The sequence below is a fragment of the Hypanus sabinus genome, chromosome 6 (genome assembly GCF_030144855.1).
Source record: "Hypanus sabinus isolate sHypSab1 chromosome 6, sHypSab1.hap1, whole genome shotgun sequence".
Lineage (NCBI taxonomy): Eukaryota > Metazoa > Chordata > Chondrichthyes > Myliobatiformes > Dasyatidae > Hypanus > Hypanus sabinus.
The window spans coordinates 132,707,342-132,727,861 of NC_082711.1; the positions used below are offsets into that span (position 1 = coordinate 132,707,342).

Consider the following 20,520-nt stretch of genomic DNA (forward strand, 5'->3'; position numbering starts at 1 on the left):
TGCGGCGGAGAGCTGGACCGGGCGTGAACCACAACTAAAGTCGCTGGTAGCGGTGGGATCTTTCACCGGGAGGGTGGTGGGGATACCCAGCCTGTGAGGCCAGGGCTCACGATGGCTCCCATCCTCCAGCCGCCCACGCAGAGTGCTCCCCCGGCGAAGCCCCTGCTATGACCCGGCGGCAGCTCAGGCTCCGGAGTCAGTGCATTTGGCTGGCGGCGAGCGGATGTGGTGCCGCAACTCCAGTAAAGCAGCGGAAACAGCAGCTTGAAGGGTTTTCATTTCCCCTGCCTCCCTGTTCAGTCTCTGCTCTTCCCTCGAGCTCGGGAGTAGGATGAACGGGCGCCGAGAGACCCCCTGAGGCCACAGGTAAGGGTTTCCCCGGGAGCAGCAGGTGTCGACCCGCCGGCCGGTCGAGCAGCGTCTGTGGTGGGTGGACAGGTGTGGTCGACGTTTCCAGTCGAGATACCTATCAGGGTTGGGATGGGTCAGTAACACCACGCGATATCCAGAGTGGATTTGGTCAAGAGTCGGATTAGTGGACGGGTTGTGAGAGAGTTGGGGAATCTGATTTAGAAAAAGGTTAAAGAGAAGACTAGGAGGACAATCAAACTGAACATGTCTAACGGCAGTTGTAGAGGAGGAAGAGAATTGTCGACGTTGCGTCCTTCCCCTGGACCCTAGAGAGTTGAGTTTGTCTACCTGGTGTTCTTTAAAATCCTTTTGTAAACCAGGTTCCCCAAGTTTTCCGTTTCACTAAAATCTACACTAGGTGGTTGGTGATGTTACAGGTTCATGCTGACTCTGAACCTGAACTCTCAGCCATTCCCTCCACCCACCAGATGCTGCTCCAGGTTCCAGCATGTTCGGTCTTTCATGGTTTCTGTTTAAACTTCAGTCAGGAGAGGACCACCTCAGTGAATGGGACGGGGTTGTTGCCACACAATCAATTAGACTCCTGCTCCCCGGGGAGGGGGATCTTAATCCCTGTACCCTGGAGAACTGGACAGATGCAATTCCCTGGAGTGGGGACACGGGAGACTGCTGATGTTATATTAGAGAGCTTTAAGTGATCAGCTGGAGCAACTCAGGTGGGTGGAGGAGTGAGGGCAAAGGAATTGACAATTTAGGTTAAGACCTTACATCAGGACTGGAAGGGGATATTACTTTCACTGGATACTCAGTGTAGATATATTCAAGAGTTGGATTAATGGACAGGTTTCGAGAAAGTAGGGGATTCTCTCTTAGAAAAAAGGTTTTAAAAACACTAAGGAGACTAGCAAATTCAGTGGGTTGAGCAGTGTCTGTGGAGGTAGAGTGATGGTGGAGTTTCAGGGCAAGACCGTGCTTTGGATTGTGGTTGCTTCTGACTATGATGGAGCAGGTGTACTAGGGCTGATCGGGGACTGCAGTGCAGAGCTGGGGGAGGCTGAGGGTGAACCTCTTGCCCCGGCCCCTGCTCCACCAGGGAGGTAACTTGTCCTACTGGATCCCAGCAGCCCTTCACTCAGCAGAGCCTTTGATTGAAACAACAAAGCTTCAGCAGTTGAGGACACCAGTGCCATTTATTTCAATAATAGATTTTATTCACGTTTAAAAATATACAATGAAACAATGCTAAAAAAACCTTGCATTCATGGTCAGAATATAAGACAGTAGAGCACAGTCCAGGCCCTTCAGCCTGCAATGCAGAGCGGACTTTTAACCTACTCCAAGATCAAGCTAACATTTCCCTTCAACATAACTGTCCATTTTTTCTTTGATCCATGTCACTTAAATATCCCTGATGATTCTGTTTCTACCACCAATTCTGGCAGCTCATTCCACGCATTAACAACTGTGTAAAAAAAAAACTACCGCTAACGACCCCCTATACTTCCCTTCAGTCATCTTCAAATTATGCTTTCCTGTATTAGCCATTTCTGCCCTGGGAAAAAGGTGCTGGCTGTCCTCTCTATTTGTGCCTCTTATCACTTTATATTCCTCTATCAAGTCACCTTTCATCTTCCTTTGTTCCAAAGAGAAAAGTCCTAGATCACGCAACATTTCCTCATGAGACATGATTCTCTAATCCAGGCAGTGTCCTGGTAAATCGTCTCTGCACGGTCTCTGAAGTTTCCATATTCTTCCTAAAATGAAGCGACCAGAACTGATCACTTTATACTAAGTATGCAAGCTGTAAAGGGAAAAAATACAAATGTAGCATCTTTGCCCCTCAGATGGCCCCCTGGGCTTTCATTATTCGGAGGGCTTCCTCATTCAGCTCAGCCTCTCAAAGTGTTGTTGTGGAAGGAGACTAGACTGTGGTCCTTCCTCACAGAACCTTGATATTGGCTGCACCAAGCTTCAGTGTGTCCCTCCAGCAGTTTGGGCAGTACTCCCTTGAGGAGGCCAGTGAATCAGATGCAGGGTAGTGGTGGGGAACTCTCAGTGTCAAAACTTCTGTTCATGTCACCTCCTCTTTACAATCTCTGCTTGATTTAAAGAATTAGGCTTAAGAAGGAAATTAGGAGAGCCAGAAGGGGCCGTGAGAAGGCCTTGGCGAGCAGGATTCAGGAAAACCCCAAGGCATTCTACAAGTATGTGAAGAACAAGAGGATAAGACATGAAAGAATAGGACCAATCAAGTGTGACAGTGGGAAAGTGTGTATGGAACCAGAACAAACAGCGGAGGTACTTAATGAATACTTTAATTCAGTATTCACTACGGAAAAGGATCAGTGATTATAGGGATGACTTGCAGCGGACTGAAAAGCTTGAGCATGTAGATATTAAGAAAGAGGATGTGCTGGAGCTTTTGGAAAGCATCAAGTTGGATAAGTCGCAGGGACTGGATGAGATGTACCCCAGGCTACTGTGGGAGGTGAGGGAGGAGATTGCTGGGCCTCTGGCGATGATCTTTGCATCATCAATGAGGATGGGAGAGGTTCTGACGGACAGACAGACATACTTTATTGATCTCAAGGGAAATTGGGTTTCGTTACAGTCGCACCAACCAAGAATAGTGTAGAAATATAGCAATATAAAACCAGAAATAATTAAATAATAATAAGTAAATTATGCCAAGTGGAAATAAGTCCAGGACCAGCCTATTGGCACAGGGTGTCTGACACTCCGAGGGAGGAGTTGTGAAGTTTGATGGCCACAGGCAGGAATGACTTCCTGTGACGTTCAGTGTTACATCTCGGTGGAATGAGTTTCTGGCTGAATGTACTCCCGTGCCTAACCAGTACATTATGGAGTGGATGGGAGTCATTGTCCAAGATGGTAGCAACCTGGACAGCATCCTCTTTTCAGACACCACCGTAAGAGGGTTGGAGGGTTGCGAGTGTTGTTCCTTTATTCAAGAAAGGGAGTAGATATTGCCCAGGAAATTATAAACCAGTGAGTCTTACTTCAGTGGTTGGTAAGCTGATGGAGAAGATCCTGAGAGGCAGGATTTATGAACATTTGGAGAGGAATATTATGATTAGGAATAGTCAGCATGGCTTTGTCAACGGCAGGTCGTGTCTTATGAGATTGATTGAATTTTTTGAGGATGTGACTAAACACATTGATGAAGGAAGAGCAGTAGATGTAGTGTATATGGATTTCAGCAAGACATTTGATAAGGTACCCCATAGAAGGCTTATTGAGAAAGTAAGGAGGCATGAGATCCAAGGGGACATTGCTTTGTGGATCCAGACAGACTTGCCCACGGAAGGCAAAGAGTGCTTGTGGATGAGTCATATTCTGCATGAAGGTCAGGGACCAGTGGTGTGCCTCAGGGATCTGTTCTGGAACCACTACTCTTTGTGATTTTTCTAAATGAACTGGATGAGGAAGTGGAGGGATGGGTTAGTAAGTTTGCTGATGACACAAAGGTTGGGTGTGTTGTGGATAGTGTGGAGGGCTGTCAGAGGTTACAGCAGGACATTGATAGGATGCAAAACTAGGCTGAGAAGTGGCAGATGGAGTTCAACTCAGATAAGTGTGAAGTAGTTCATTTTGGTAGGTCAAATATGATGACAGAATATAGTATTAATGGTAAGAATCATGGCAGTGTGGAGGATCAGGGGGATCTTGGGGTCCGAGTTCATAGGACACTCAAAGCAGCTGCGCAGGTTGACTCTGTGGTTAAGAAGACATACGGTGCATTGCCCTTCATCAACTGTGGGATTTGAGTTTAAGAGCTGAGAGGTAATGTTGCAGCTATATAGGACCCTAGTCAGACCCCACTTGGAGTACTGTGCTCAGTTCTGGTCGCCTCACTACAGGAAGGATGTGGAAACCATAGAAAGGGTGCAGAGGAGATTTACAAGGATGTTGGCTGGATTGGGGAGCATGTCTTATGAGAACAGGTTGAGTGAACTTGGCCTTTTCTCCTTGGAGTGACGGAGGATGAGAGGTGACCTGATAGAGGTGTATAAGATGATGAGAGGCATTGATCGTGTGGATAGTCAGAGGCTTTTTCCCAGAGCTGAAACGGTTGCCACAAGAGAACACGGGTTTAAGGTGCTGGGAAGTAATTACAGAGGTGATGTCAGGGGTAAGTTTTTTTACTCGGAGAGTGGTGAATGCGTGGAATGGGCTGCCAGCAACAGTTGTGGAGGTGGATACGATAGGGTCTTTTAAGAGACTTTTGGATAAGTACATGGAGCTTAGTAAAATAGACAGCTATGGGTAAGCTTAGTAATTTCTAAGGTATGGAGATGTTCTGCACAGCTTTGTGGGCCGAAGGGCCTGTATTGTGTTGTAGGTTTTCTATGTTTCTAATTCTCTCTTTTCACTTTTATCCACCGTGTTATTGTAATGAGAGTTAAATTGTCTAATACTGGAGCATGTGTATTTCAGGTGAAAGGGGTAAAGTTCAAAGGAAACTTTTTTCTTGTTTATGAACTGTTTTTGTACCTGGAAGATAGACTAGAGGCATTAAAAAGTCCTTAGATGGGCCCACAAATATGCAGAGAGTGGTATTATGTAGGCAAAATCATTTTGGCGTCTTGAGCTTAAATAGTTTGTCACAACATGGTGGGTGAAGGATTGTTCCCATGCTGTACCGTTCGATGTTCTATTTCTAAACAATAAGACAGCGCAGCAGGAGATGGCCCTCGTGTCTGCTTCACCGCTTAGTGAGATCAGGTTTGATCTTTTATTTCAGCAGCACTATCTTGCTCTCATCCCATGATTCACTTGAGATTTGAAAAGTCATTAATCGTTTTTGCTGAGATAAACAGTAAGGTTTCAACATAGCAGCACGGTTTCTCGACAGGCCTGCTGGAACATTGGCAAGGTTCCATACCTTCTGAATGAAGAAATCTCATCTCATGCCTGTCATGAATGACTGACCTCTTCATTTGAAATGTTAATTCTCCATCCACCCTGTCGGGCCTTACAAGAATTTATAACATTGCATTCACTATAAACTGATGGCCCAGGCCCCAGTCACTTTAATTTCTCCATGTATGGTGCATCACTGAACCTATGAGTCATCGGGTGGACCTTCACCAGACTCACTTCGATGCAAGTATGTATATACTTGAGTCAGGAGAACAGACCAGTGCATGATATTCCAGGTGCAGACCCTTTGTAGTTGAGCGAGGCATCTGTACACAAACCCTGGATCGATTACCTTCTTGATTGTTTCCTTTAGCTGCATGTCTTCCACCAGAAATCTCAGGATACGCACAGTCTCTTACCATTTATAAAATGATATTTCTTGTTTATGAAGTTGATAGTATTTAAAACTGAAAATGTTAATGAAGTGACTGCTGCTAAGGTATTAAAATAGTAACACAGTTTTTTGTGTTTAACGGTTATCTGGCCAATGACTTCACTCCAGATGCTTCCCTTGTCTCTACATCTCCACTAATCAAAATCGAGCAACCCACACTGCCATTCACCAGACCATATGAGATCTATAAACTGATACTTTGTGGCACCACCGCCACCCCCTCACAAAATATTCTTTACAAACAACAAGTTAAAAGTGGAAATTTTGTACAAATTTTAAATCTTTTAACAAGTCCCTTAGAGCATTTTGAAGTTCTCTGTTTCTTTCTGCCATTTAATATTAATATCAAATACATAGAATGTTGTCCGTGTGTCAGGACACTCTGTCCCAAAATAATTCCCATGACTTAGCAACCCTCCATTCCATAACATTATCCATGTCTCAGAGACACTGTGTCCCAGAACATTGTCCATGTCCCAGAGGCAATCTGTCCCAGAACATTGTCCCTGTCTCAGAGACACTGTGTCCCAGAACATTGTCCCTGTCTCAGAGACACTCTGTCCCAGAACATTGTCCCTGTCTCAGAGACACTGTGTCCCAGAACATTGTCCATGTCCCAGAGGCAATCTGTCCCAGAACATTGTCCCTGTCTCAGAGACACTCTGTCCCAGAACATTGTCCATGACTTAGAGACACTGTGTCCCAGAACATTGTCCATATATCCGAGACACTCTGCCCCAGAACTTCGTTTATGTCCCAAAGACAATGTCTCCCAGAACATTGTCTATGTAACCGAGACAATCTGTCCCAGAACATTGTCCATGTATCAGAGACACTCTGTCCCAGAACATTGTCCATGTCTCAGAGACACTCTGTCCCAGAACATTGTCCATGTCTCAGAGACACTCAGTCCCAGAACATTGTCCATGTCTCAGAGACTCTCTGTTCCAGAACATTGTCCACATCTCAGGGACACTCTGTCAGAGAACATTGCACACGTCTCAGAGACACTCTGTCAACGAACATTGTCCATGTCTCAGAGACACTCTGTCAACGAACATTGTCCATGTCTCAGAGACACTGTGTCCCAGAACATTGTCCGTGTCTCAGAGACAATCTGTCCCAGAACATCGTCTGTGTCTCAGAGACACTCTGTTCCAGAACATCGTCCATGACTCAGAGACACTGTGTCCCAGAACAAGGTCCAGGTATCCGAGACACTCTGTCCCAGAACATTGTCCATGTATCAGAGACACTGTGTCCCAGAACATTGTACACATTTCAGAGACACTCTGTTCCAGAACATTGTCCACGTCTCAGAGACACTCTGTCCCAGAACATTGTCCATGTCTCAGAGACACTCTGTTCCAGAACATTGTCCACATCTCAGGGACACTCTGTCAGAGAACATTGTACATGTCTCAGAGACACTCTGTTCCAGAACATTGTCCACGTCTCAGAGACACTCTGTCACCGAACATTGTCCATGTCTCAGAGACACTGTGTCCCAGAACATTGTCCGTGTCTCAGAGACAATCTGTCCCAGAACATCGTCTGTGTCTCAGAGACACTCTGTTCCAGAACATCGTCCATGACTCAGAGACACTGTGTCCCAGAACAAGGTCCAGGTATCCGAGACACTCTGTCCCAGAACATTGTCCATGTATCAGAGACACTGTGTCCCAGAACATTGTACACATTTCAGAGACACTCTGTTCCAGAACATTGTCCACGTCTCAGAGACACTCTGTCCCAGAACATTGTCCATGTCTCAGAGACACTCTGTTCCAGAACATTGTCCGCATCTCAGGGACACTCTGTCAGAGAACATTGTACATGTCTCAGAGACACTCTGTTCCAGAACATTGTCCACGTCTCAGAGACACTCTGTCACCGAACATTGTCCATGTCTCAGAGACACTCTGTCCCAGAACATTGTCCATGTCTCAGAGACACTCAGTCCCAGAACATTGTCCATGTCTCAGAGACACTGTGTCCCAGAACATTGTCCATGTATCAGAGACACTGTGTCCCAGAACATTGTCCATGTCTCAGAGACACTGTGTCCCAGAACATTGTCCATGTCTCAGAGACACTGTGTCCCAGAACATTGTCCATGTATCAGAGACACTGTGTCCCAGAACATTGTCCATGTCTCAGAGACTCTGTGTCCCAGAACATTGTACACGTCTCAGAGACACTCTGTTCCAGAACATTGTCCACATCTCAGAGACACTCTGTCACCGAACATTGTCCATGTCTCAGAGACACTCTGTCCCAGACTTTGTCCATGTATCAGAGACACTGTGTCCCAGAGCATTGTCCATGTCTCAGAGACACTGTGTCCCAGAGCATTGTCCATGTCTCAGAGATACTCTGTCCAAGTACATTGTACACGTCTCAGAGACACTCTGTTCCAGAACATTGTCCACATCTCAGAGACACTCTGTCACCGAACATTGTCCATGTCTCAGAGACACTCTGTCCCAGACTTTGTCCATGTATCAGAGACACTGTGTCCCAGAGCATTGTCCATGTCTCAGAGACACTGTGTCCCAGAGCATTGTCCATGTCTCAGAGACTCTGTGTCCCAGAACATTGTACACGTCTCAGAGACACTCTGTTCCAGAACATTGTCCACATCTCAGAGACACTCTGTCACCGAACATTGTCCATGTATCAGAGACACTCTGTCCCAGACTTTGTCCATGTATCAGAGACACTGTGTCCCAGAGCATTGTCCATGTCTCAGAGACACTGTGTCCCAGAGCATTGTCCATGTCTCAGAGATACTCTGTCCAAGTACATTGTCCATGTCCCAGGGACACTCTATCCCAGAACATTGTCCATGTCCCAGGGACTCTCTGTCCCAGAACATTTTCCATCTATCAGAAACACTGTCCCAGAACATTGTCTATGACTCAGAGACACTCTGTTCCAGAAGATTGTCCATGTCCCAGAGATACTCTGTCCCAGAACATCGTCCATGTCCCAGAGACACTCTGTCCCAGGACATTTTCCATGACTCAGAGACACTCTGTTCCAGAACATTGTCCATGTATCAGAAACAATCTGCCCCAGAACATTGTCCATGTTTCAGAGATGATCCACCCCAGAACACTTTCCCTGTCCTAGGAACTCTTTGTCTCAGAAAATTGTCCATGACCCAGGGACACTCAGTTCCTGAATATTGTCTGTGTCTCAGAAACACACTGTCCCAGAACATTGTCTGGATCCCAGAAACACTTGTCTCTGAACATTGTCCTTGTTTTAGTGACAGTCCGTCTCCGAATGTTCCTCACGCCTCAGTGACATTCCGTCTCTGAACATTGTTGATATTTCAGAGATACTCTGTTCCAGAACATTGTGTCTCTGGGACATCGTGTTCAGGAATATTATCTGTGTCTTAGGACGTTCTGACCCAGAACATTCTCTTACTTTCCAGAGACTCTCTGACCTGGAATATTAAGCATATTTAATGATAATGGGAAATTTTTCCCTTCCGCCATTACTGCCTTACTTGGTCGCTACTTCCAGCATTTTTTTTGTCTTTTCACATTATTAGTGAATGTTGATACAGTTTTGATAGCAATGTCTCTGGTTTACATTTATCAAATTCAAAGTACATTTATTATCAAGATATGTATACTATATACAACCTTGAGATGCATCTCCTTACAGGCAGTCACTAAACAGCGAAACCGAATAGAACCCAATAATAAAAAGACCATCATCAGCCAACGTGCAAAGAGATAAAATCAAATCACACAAACAAAAAATGCAAGCAATTAGCATCTATATGCTAGTTTTCACTGAATTACTTTGAAATAGAGAAGAATTGTGCTGCCCAAGATGTAAAAATTCTCCATGCAATAGGTAGAGTGGAGTGTATTGTCCTGTGTAGTGTGGAAATATTAGATAACAAATTGAACTCGGATGTAGATCACACCAAGGGTGGCCAATAGAACAGATTTATTAGCCTTTTTTAACAGCCATTTTCTGGTATGGCGCAAGTTTATTGTGGAATTTCTGAAATTACGTCTACCACTGGATTTTTGAACTATAATTGCTTCAGAATTCCCAAAAGAAAGGGAATGCATTATATGCCATATAGTTTATTAGCTCAATTGCGGATATCAGCAGGAGTGGATAAACACCATTATAAAACCATAAGAAACATCTGTATGGTCGCTCCCCACAAGCCCCGGGGACTAGCAGAACAATTAATCACCCAGTATCTGCTGCTGCTAAACCCTTCCCATCCAGACACATGGAAGTTTCCACAGTGCAATCTGACATGACCTGGATTTATTCTTTTCTTCCATGTGAAGCAAATGAAACTTTTCATTTAGCAAGATGACACTTTTTGTTCCATCCCATTGTCGTAAGTGTGCATACTGGTAAATGCTTACACTGCGAACATAGACTGTGTTTGCCTAGACACTATGGCTGCAAGCTGTGGATTCTCAGAAGATGCTGGTGTTTCTGAGTCTCCCATCTTTAATGGTTGCTCCCTTAAAAGTCTGGGAGGAAGGTGCTGGAGACAGCTGGGAGCGGGGTGGTGGGGCAGAGGTTTGGGGAGAGGAAGTAATGGAGCCCAAAGTTATTTTGGTGCAAAGGGCTCTGAGATTTCTTATTCCTGTCCTGTCTTCCTCACTGCACATTTCTCCCAATTACTCGGACTCTTTCCCCTTCCAACTATGGTCTTGTTAACCTCCATTCCATCTCTACCTCCCCCTCCCAAAGGTATACTTTCCTTCCCTCTCACTCAATTTCCCTCTTCTCTGCAGTTTCTGTCCTTCTCTCCACTCCCTTCACAGTATTTCCCTCTCCTTCACCAACATCCTCCCTTCACTTGACCCCTTTGCCTCCCTCTGCTTGCCCCACTCCCTCTCCTCTTTGCTTTCCTAATGCCTCTTCCTCCTCAGCTACTGAAGTCCCTCACCATGAGGTTCAGGCACAGCTACTTCCCTTTAACTATTCGGTTCTTGAACCAACAGGCAAAATTCTAAATGTCTACAGTTTAGGAATATATTATGCCCGCTATGACTTCCGTCGCTTTTCATTAAAATAGACTTGTTCTAATTGTGTTCTTTCCTGTACAAACTGTGTTCAATTTATATCTAATGTATATTTTTCTTGTCAGCGCAGCTTATATGATACGATACTCAGTGGTCACTTTATTCGGTACAAGGTTGGAACCCAGGGTGATCTGCTGCTGCAGCCCATCCACTTCAAGGCTCAATGTCAGAGATGCTCTTCTGTGCACCACCATTGTAACTCGTGGTTATCTGACTTACTGTCAGCTTGAACCAGTCTGGCTGGTCTTCACTGACCTCTCCCATTAATGAGGCGTTTTCACCCACAGAGCTGCCACTCACTGGATGTTTTTTACCCCTCTTTTTCACACCATTCTCTGTAATTTCTGGAGAGAGCTGTGCGTGAAAATCCCAGGAGATCAGTAGTTTCTAAAAAATACTCAAACCATTCATTCCGTCTCACACCAACAGCCAAAGTCACTCAGATCACATTTCTTCTCCACTCTGATCTCTGGTTTGAAGAGCATGACCATGTCTGCATGCTTTTATGCATTGAGTTGCTGCCACATGATTGGCTGATTAGATATTCACATTAACGGGCAGGGGTACCTAACAAAGTGGCCACTGAATGGATGTGTCTGTGATGGTGATGCAAGTAAATTTTTCATTACAACTGTACACACACGTGCATATGTCCATAAACCTGACTTTGCCGTTATTAACCCCATCTCCCAAGCTAAAATGGTGCAAGTAAAAAGTTAAAGGTTTCAGGGTTACCCTCCTCTCTGTATTTTTACATGATTTACCGCACTGCTTTGCCATTGTTGTTCCCCCAGAGTAATTACCTCTCTGTTTCCACTGAGAGCAAGTGCAGAATGATAAAGCAGTTACAGCAAACATTGAGGCCATTATGCCTGTCGTCTTTACTGGCCTCGGCATATGAGCAGTCTCTCTAGTTCCACTCTCACGACCTCTCCCCATAGCCCTGCAAGTTCTTTCTTTTCAGATATTTATCCAGTTCTCTTCTGAATATTATTAGTCAACCTGTGGCAGTGGATTCCAGAGCAAAATAAAAGCTTGTCATGTCACTTTTCCCTATCATATTCATTCTATGTCTTCTAGCTCTCAAATCCTCCACAGTGAGAAATAGTTCCTTTTGGTCTACTCTGCCTGAACCGTTTAAGAATTTAGTCACCTTTTTTGGATGTTCTCTCAATCTATTTTGAGCCGGGGAGCAATTTCAGCTTCTCCAATCTCCCCACATAACTTGTACAAAGTTGCAGTATTTTGATATTAGTTGAGGTGGTTCAGGAAATGTATTTGTTTTATCATTATGTTAAGAGTGTACCAGGGAAGAATTTTCTGACTTCTTAGTGGATTTCACAAGGTTACCTTATTTCCTGTGGTAAGTTGCTGATAGATAACGATTGACTTTACTGTGCTGGGTTTGCTACTTCACTGTTGTAGGTTTGCAGAAATATTATTGGATTGACTGTGCTGGATTTATTGATATAGTCAGAGACTTAGAGAACAAATGGAGGCTCCTGAGTCTTGAGTCCTGACAAAGGGTCTCGACCCAAAACGTTGACTGCTTCTTTCAAAGCCTGACCTGTTGAGTTCATCCAGCTTTTTTGTGTGTCTTGATTTGACCACAGCATCTGCGGTGCACTTTGTGTTTAAATGGAGACACTTGTCATTTTCCCCAACTCAATGATAGAACAGTGAGGCTTGGATCCACATTATTGTTTTTCCTTATACTACCTCAAATAATGACCTAATTCTTTTATTTAAGACCTTCCAACATGTTTTCAGATTAGTTTCAGAATGTCAAAGCTCTCTTGAAAGGAGAGATTGTGAAAGCAGTCAGGGCTATCACTCCCAATCCAGTCGTTCTGTCTTCTCCCACTTCTCTTAGACAGAAGATAGAAAAGCTTACTGTTATGGATGGAACTGAATAATAAGAAAGGTATAACTATGTTAATGGGACTATATTACAGACCATGCAACAGTCTGAGGGATTGAGAGGAACAAATTTGTAGAGATCGCAGACTGTTGCAAGAAACATGAGGTTGTTATGGTAGGTGGTTTTAACTTTCCACATATTTACTGTAAAAGGACTAGATGGGACAGACTTTCTCAAAAGTTTTCATGGAAGTTTTCTTAATCAATAGATAGAAGTCCCAGTGAGAGACTGTGCACTGCTGTTAGGGAATGAGACAGGGCAGGCGACAGAAATTTGTGTAGATGAACATTTTGCATCTAGTGATCACAATGACATTAGTTTCAAAGGAAATTAGTTGCAATAAGATAGGTCTGGTCTGTGGGTTCAGATTCTAAATTGGATAAAGACCAATTTTGATGTTATCAGAAAGGATCTGCTAAGTGTGAATTGGGACAGGCTGTTTTCTGGCGAAAGTGGCCTTCAAAAGTGAAATTTTGAGAGCACAAAGCTTGTATGTGCCTGTCAGAATAAAAAGTAAAGGAGCCTTGGTTTTCAATTGATATTGAGTCCCTGGTTAAGAAAAAATGGAGCTGTATTGTATAGGCAGGTAGGAACAAATGAGGTGCTTATGGAGTATGAGGAATGCCGGAAAATACTTAAGAAAGAACTCAGAAGATTTAAAAGAAGGCATGAGGTTCCTCCAGAAGTCTAGGTGAAGGAGAGTCCTAAGGGATTCTACAGATATGTTAAGAGCAAAAAGATTACAAGGTTCAAAATTGGTCCTCTGAAATATCAACATGGTAATCCAAGCATGGAGCAAAAGGGATGGGGGATCTTAAAAGCCCTTTCTGCATTTATATTTACTCACGAGACAGACACAGACTCTGTAGAAGCAAGGCAAAATGGTATCAACTTTGTGGACGCTGTACAGATTACAGAAGAGCTGGTGTTTGCTGCTTTGATAAATCCCCAGGGCCTGACAGGGTGTTCCCTGGTACCCTGCACAATGTAAGTGCAGCAATTGCTGGGACCCTTGCAGGGAGGTATCAGAGGATTGGAGGGTAGCCAATGTTGTTCCGCTGTTTAAGAAAGGCTCTAATGCAGATGGAATTAAATGCAGACAAGTTTGAAGTTTTGCACTTTGGGAGGACCAACGATGATAGGTCTGGAACAAAGAGATCTAGGAAAATAGGTCCATAATTCATTGAAAGTAGTATCACAGGTAGACAGGGTTGTAAAAAAATTCACCTTTATTAATCAATGTGTTGAGATGTTATGTTGAAGTTGTATAAGATATTGGCGAGGCCTAATTTGAAGTATTGTCTGCAGTTTTGGTCACCTGCCTACAGGAAATCTGAAAATAAGGTTGAAAGAGTACAGAGAAAATTTACAAAGATGTTGCTGAGTCTAGAGGACCTAAGTTATAAGGAAAGATTGAACAGGTTTGGACTTTATTCCATGGAACATAGAAGATTAAGAGGAGATTTGGTGGAGGTAAGCAAAATTATGATGGGTATAGATAGGATGAATGCAAGCAGGCTTTTTCCACTGAGGTTGGTTGGGACTACCGTGAGAGGGTGAAAAGTGAAAAGTTTAAGGGAAGCATGTGGGGAACCTTCTTCACGCAGAGCATTGTGAAACTGTGGAACGAGCTGCCAGTGAAAGTGGTGCATGCAATTTCAATTTCAATTTTTAAGAGAAGTTTGGATCGGTACATGGATGGTAGGGGTATGGAGGGCTATGGTCCAGGTGCAGGAGTAGGCAGTTCAAATCGTTTGGCATGGATAAGATGGGCTGAAGGGCCTGCTTCTGTGCTGTACTTTTCTATGACTTGACAGTATGCACCACCAGGCTCTTTCAGACTACTTTAAGGCTCCCGAACGGATCTCTCGCATGCTAAATGATTAACTCTTGATCTGCCATTCTATCTCATCATGGCCCTTGCATTTTGTTGGCCTACCTGCCCTGCAGTTTCTCTATAACTCAGCGTTATATTCTGCTTTATGTTTTTGTTGTAATTATATGCAAACAAAAGCTTTTTATTGTATCTTGATGCATGTGACAATAATAAACCAATACCAATAAATTTCCTAACTGGAAGCTAGTTTTTCCACAACTATTTCAGCTGATTATTAATCCACTTGACAAAGTTTATAATTCACTCTTTCTGTCTTCTTCAAAATGTTTCATCTTCATCTTGAAAACATAAGGGGTATGGAGGAAAGGCAGATAAATGGAAATGAGGTAATAGATCACTAATCTTATTACCGGTGGGCAGAATGAGGTTTAGGTCACTAATCATTTTACCGAAGGGTAGAATGAGTTGAAGGTACTGAATGGTCACTGCTGTTTCTTTGCAAGGCTAAAAACTCACCAGAAACACAGAGTCTGTCGGGGTGTCGACTGAATGGAAAAGAAAGCAGCCAGGTAGAACATTTAAAGCTCATGCGATCATTCTATTTGGAATGGGTTTGCGTGGGGCAGAATGCGAGAAGTGAACCATAGAACATTACAACACAGAAACAGGCCTTTTGGCCCTTCTTGTCTGTGCTGAACCATTTCTCTGCCTAGTCCCACTGACCAGCACCTGGCCCATATCCCTCCATACACCTTTCATCCATGTACCTGTCCAAGTTTTTCTTAAATGTTAAAAGTGAGCCCACATTTACCACTTCATCTGGCAGCTCATTCCATGCTCCCACTACTCTCTGTGTGAAGAAGCCCCTACCCCCCCCCCCCAATTTTCCCTTTAAACTTTTCCCCCTTAACCCATGTCCTCGGGTTTTTTTTTCTCCCCCAGCCTCAGTGGAAAGAACCTGGTTGCATTCACTCTATCTATACCCATCATAATTTTATATACCTCTATCAAGTCTTCCCTCATGCTCCTATGCTCCAGGGAATAAAGTCCTAACCTATACAATCTTTCTCTGTAACTCAGTTTCTCAAGTCCCGGCAACATCCTTGTAACCTTCTCTGCACTCTTTCAACTTTGTTAATATCCTTCTTGTAATTTGGTGACCAAATTTGGTGAATATTCTTAAAAAACAGAACCAACGGTTTAAAAAAATGAACAAAAAGACTTTTGCATTTTTGGAGTTGGGCCAAATAGCAGGTGATCCTCTCCTCTCCCGGAACTGGAATGATTATTATGGAGCTCTACTATCTTAGGTTAAGCATAAAACTAGAGAAACTGAGAATGTTCTCCGTACTCTACGCTAGGTTAACTAACAATATAACAGAGGAGGACTAAGATTGAAGGATATTGATAGAACAGACAAAGAGAAACTGGGAACTTCAGTAACCAAAAGCCACAAAGATTGGAGATGAAGAGAATTAGTTTACTCAACAAATTGCTGTGATCTGGGTAGTACTGTTGGGAAGGGAATAGATGTAGTGAGAAAGTTCCAAAGAGCCTTGGGCAGCTGGTTGAAGTGTACACATTTGCAGGAACTAATCATCTTCAAATATGTATTGGACCACAAGGTGAGCTGTATAATTCTTCAATGCCTTTTGGTATTTATTGAATTTTCTTTGTCCTTAAGTGAGTGGGTTAGGGCAGACTGACCCACCATTTACAGTTTGTTGTTCACCGCTGTGCAAATGCATCATGACTTCACTTGTAAATGGTGGCGCTACTGTTTCATTCTGCCTGAACTCAGTGATCCTAAATGTTGTGGTTAGAGTCTGAGCAAAATTAGGATTGTGCAATCTGAAATATTATTTTTGAATTTACCATAAACCCCACTAAAGGATAAATTATTCTGGGACACTCTTGGAGTATATGACTCTGTCTTGACCTATAAATAATTTTGGTAATAATGCTGAGAATGAGCTCTTTCAGTTCTATAATTTGCATTCTACAATTAATGCAAACCCTAATGTTTAATGCACATAGCAATGCTCAGAATTATTATGCAGTGAAAACTTCCACTTGACTGAAATAGATAGCAAGTTATTGCAGCTCATCTGAAAAAGTAGTTTCTGAAACAAAACAGACAGTGCAGGAAGAGCACAGTTGGTTAAACTTGAATGCATTCTCTGTGTTTGCTACAGATTCTTGCATCTGCAGTTTTATTTGCTTTCAGTAATTGGTTCTGAAGTGTGTATTTAGTCCAGTTACTTATTGAAATCATTCCAAGTTTGTTACATTTCAACATACTGTATTTGTGGCTTCTAGTTCCTTTTTTGCTGAAAGGCAGGCAAAGCAAGCCAAGGAGCTACAGTAGTGGGTGAGTTACTGGGTGGGATTCTGAGGGGTAGGATAAACAAAGACTGATTAGGAATGGTTTTGCACAGTACATGGGAAATATTGTCTCAATTATCTTTGTTTTAAGTAGTATTGCAGAAGATTGATGGATATTGTGGATATTGTCTTTATGGACTTTTGCAAGTACTTCGATGAGGACCTGCATGGAAGACTAGTCTAGAGATCCAGGGAGAGCTAACTAATTGGATACAGAATTGTGTTGGTGGTAGGAAGCAGCGTGTGATGGTGGTGTTTTTCAGACCAGTAGTATGCCAGGCACTGGTGCAGGGCCCATTGTTATACATCAGGTTTTGGATGCTTTGGATGAGACGTACAAGGTATCTTTGCAGATGACACTCAAACATAGATAGTTACCAAAAATTACAGAGAGATCTTGATCAGCTAGGTAAGGCAGCCGAAGAGAGATAAATGGTGTCCAGCCCTGATAAATGTGAAGTGCTACATTTTGAGAATCAAACCAGAGTAGAACTTTCAAAGTGAACGCCAAGCCCTGGGGAGTGTTGTCACAGAGGGAGCGGGGGCTAGTACTACAAGTACTTAGTTTCTTCTGAAAATAACATTACTGGTAACAGAGGCAGTGACGAAGGCATTTGGCACACCGGCCTTCATCAGACAGGGCACTGAGTATAGGAGTGTGAACGTTATGTTGCGAAGTGCATATGGTGTGAGGTGGAGCCTGGAATATTGAGGACAGTTTTGGTCACCCTGTTACAGGAAAGACATTGTCAAGCTGGAAAGAACACAAAAAGGCTTAGGAGAATGTTGCCACAACTTGAGGGAGTATAAGGAGAGGTTGGGCAGGTTTAGGAATTTATTCCTTGGAACAGAGGGTTGACTTTCTACAGGTGTGTAAAACCATAAGGGGCATACACAGGGTAAACGCAACTAATCTGTTTCCTAGGGGAAGGGAATTAACAATTAGAGGGCATAGGTTTTGTGGTGAACTATGTGCCTGTCTGGACACGCCCCCTGCTGACTGCTCCTGTGGCTCCTCCCACAGGCCCCTGTATAAAGGCGATCTGAGGCCTGACGCTCGGCCTCAGTCTCCAGGACATAGTATGATGGACACTCACTCCTGGTTCCTTCTTCCAGTCAATAAAAGCCGATATCTCGCCTTACGTCTCAGTGTGAGTTATTGATGGTGCATCAGGTTTAAAGTCCTAGGGGAAAGATTTAAAATGGATCTGAGTGGCAACTTCTTCATGCAGAGAGCAATGAGTCTGTTGAACAAGCTTTCAGAGGAAGTGGTTGAGGCAGATGCAATAAAAAGACATTATTATTATTATTATTATTATTATGTATTTGTTATTGTTGGATAGGAAAGGTTTGGAGGGATATGGACCAAGTGGGACTAGTTTAGTTAGTTGCCATGGATCAGTTGGGCCGAAGGACCTGTTTTCTTGCTCTATGACTACGACTCAAAAGAAAGTCACGTTTGTTTTTGACTGAACTCTTCCACTGCTATGGATTCTTTAGCACAGGGCCTCAAAAATGTCTGTGAATTCCTTACTTTTGTGGAAAACAGGTTTTTCATGCAAGCCTTTCAGAAGGTGAGGCTTCCCTCTCAGATGTACTTTTCCTGTGACCTGAGTTTAATCTGACCACAGGTATTGTCTGTATGGGGTCTGCGCATTGTGTGATCACCCTGTGCTCTCGTTCCCTCCATGTCCCAAAAACATGGGTTAGAATTTCAAAGGCCACTGTACGTTACCCCTAGTGATTATGCGAGTGATAAAAAGAATCAAAGGTGGGAGGGTTGATAGGCATAGGTGAGAGAGAATGTCAAACAGGTGACAGGAGGACCTGGACTGATAATTTTTGACAGGTGAATGCATGGCTGAAGAATTGGGCAGGCGGCAGGGTTACAGACTTCTGGATCATTGGAATCTCTTCTGCAGCATTTATGACCTGTGGGGCTGAAGGTGATATATTTGAATACACGCAGCATAAGGAGTCAGGTGGATGATCTTGTAGCACAGTTAGAGATTGGTAAGTATGAAGTTTTGGGCTTTGCTAAGTCTTGGCTGAAAGAAGATCACAGTTGGGATCTTAACATCCAAGGAAACACATTGTATTGAAAGGAGAGGCAGGGAGGCAGAGGGGGTGGGATGGCTTTGTTGGTAAAAAAGAACTCAATTTCTTTGAAGGGGGTGACATAGAGGTAGAATCATTGTGGGTAGAGTTAAGAAATTGAAAGGGTATATAACTCCTCATGGGAATTATATACCCTTTCAGTTTCTTAACTCTACCCACAACTCTTCATGGGAGTTATATAGAGGGCTCTGAACAGCAGCTAGGATGAGGGCTACAAATTGCAATGGGAGGTAAAAGGGCAATGTTGCAATAGTCATGGGGAATTTCAATATACAGGTAGATTGGGAAAAGTCAGGTTGGTGTTGGATCCCAAGAGAGGGAATTTACAAATTTGTAAATTTGTAAAAACCAACAAAAGGCAACTTAAAAAGCCACAAAGAGAGAAAAGATGAAATATGAAGGTAAGCCAACCAAAAATATAAAAGAGGATACAAAATGTTTTCTCAGATATACTGCATAAAGAGTAAAAGGGAGATGAGAGTAGACATCAGACTGCTGAAAAGTGATGCTGGAGAGGTAGTAATTGGGACAAAGAAATGGCGACTGAACTTAATAAGTATTTTGCATCTGTCTTCACTGTGGAAGACACTAGAAGTATTCCAGGAATGCAAGAGTGTCAGGGGCAGAAGTGAATGCCATTGCTGTTATTAAGAAAGTACTTGGGAAGTTAATAAGTCTTAAGTCACTTGAAGCAGATCAACTGCACTCCTGAACAAGGTAGCTGAAGAGATTATGAAGCATTTGTAACGACCTTTCAAGAATCATTAGATTCTGGAATGGTTCCAGAGGACCGGAAAATTGTGAATGTCACTCCACTCCACTTTTTAAGAAGGGAGGGAAGCAGAAGAAACAAAATTATAGGCCAGTTAGCCTGACTTCAATGGTTGGGAAGATATTGGAATCTATTTGGTTTTGTGGTGTTTAGAGACAAAATAGACTAAAGTCAGGATGGTTTCCTTATGGGGAAAAACTTGTCTGACAAATCTGTTGAAATTCCTGGAGGAAATAACTATTTGGATTTTCAGACGGCTTTTGACAAGATGCTGCACATGAGATTGCTGAACAAGAGCCTGTGGTACTAGAGGAGAGATACAGCATGAATAGAATCAACATACACACAATGCTGAAGGAACTCAACAGGCCAGGCAGCGTCTATGGACAAGAGTACAGATGATGTTTCAGGCTGAGACCTTTCAGCAGGACTGGAGAAAAAAAAGTGAGGAGTAGATTTAAAAGTTGGGGACGAGGGGAGAGAGAAACACAAGGTGATAGGCGAAACCAGGAGGGGGAGGGATGAAGTAAGGAGCTGGGAAATTGATTGGTGAAAGAGGTACAGGGCTGGAGAAGGGAAAATCTAATAATCTAAAAAGAACAGAAGGCCATGGAAGAAAGAAAATGGGGGAGGAGCACTGGAGGGAGGTGATGGGCAGGCAAGGAGATGAGGTGAGAGAGGGAAAAGGGGATGGGG

General features: G+C 43.4%; 1 protein-coding gene across 2 annotated transcripts in view; it reads left to right on the forward strand.

Moving 5' to 3' along the window:
• Window positions 1–225: 225 nt before the first annotated feature.
• The window catches only part of LOC132395848 (linker for activation of T-cells family member 2-like), a 130,009-nt gene continuing 109,714 nt past the window's right edge, over window positions 226–20,520 (forward strand). For both annotated transcript variants that reach the window (XM_059972965.1, XM_059972966.1), the window contains exon 1: window positions 226–366. The gene's annotated coding sequence lies outside the window, so the exon portion shown is untranslated. The remainder of the gene's footprint in view (window positions 367–20,520) is intronic.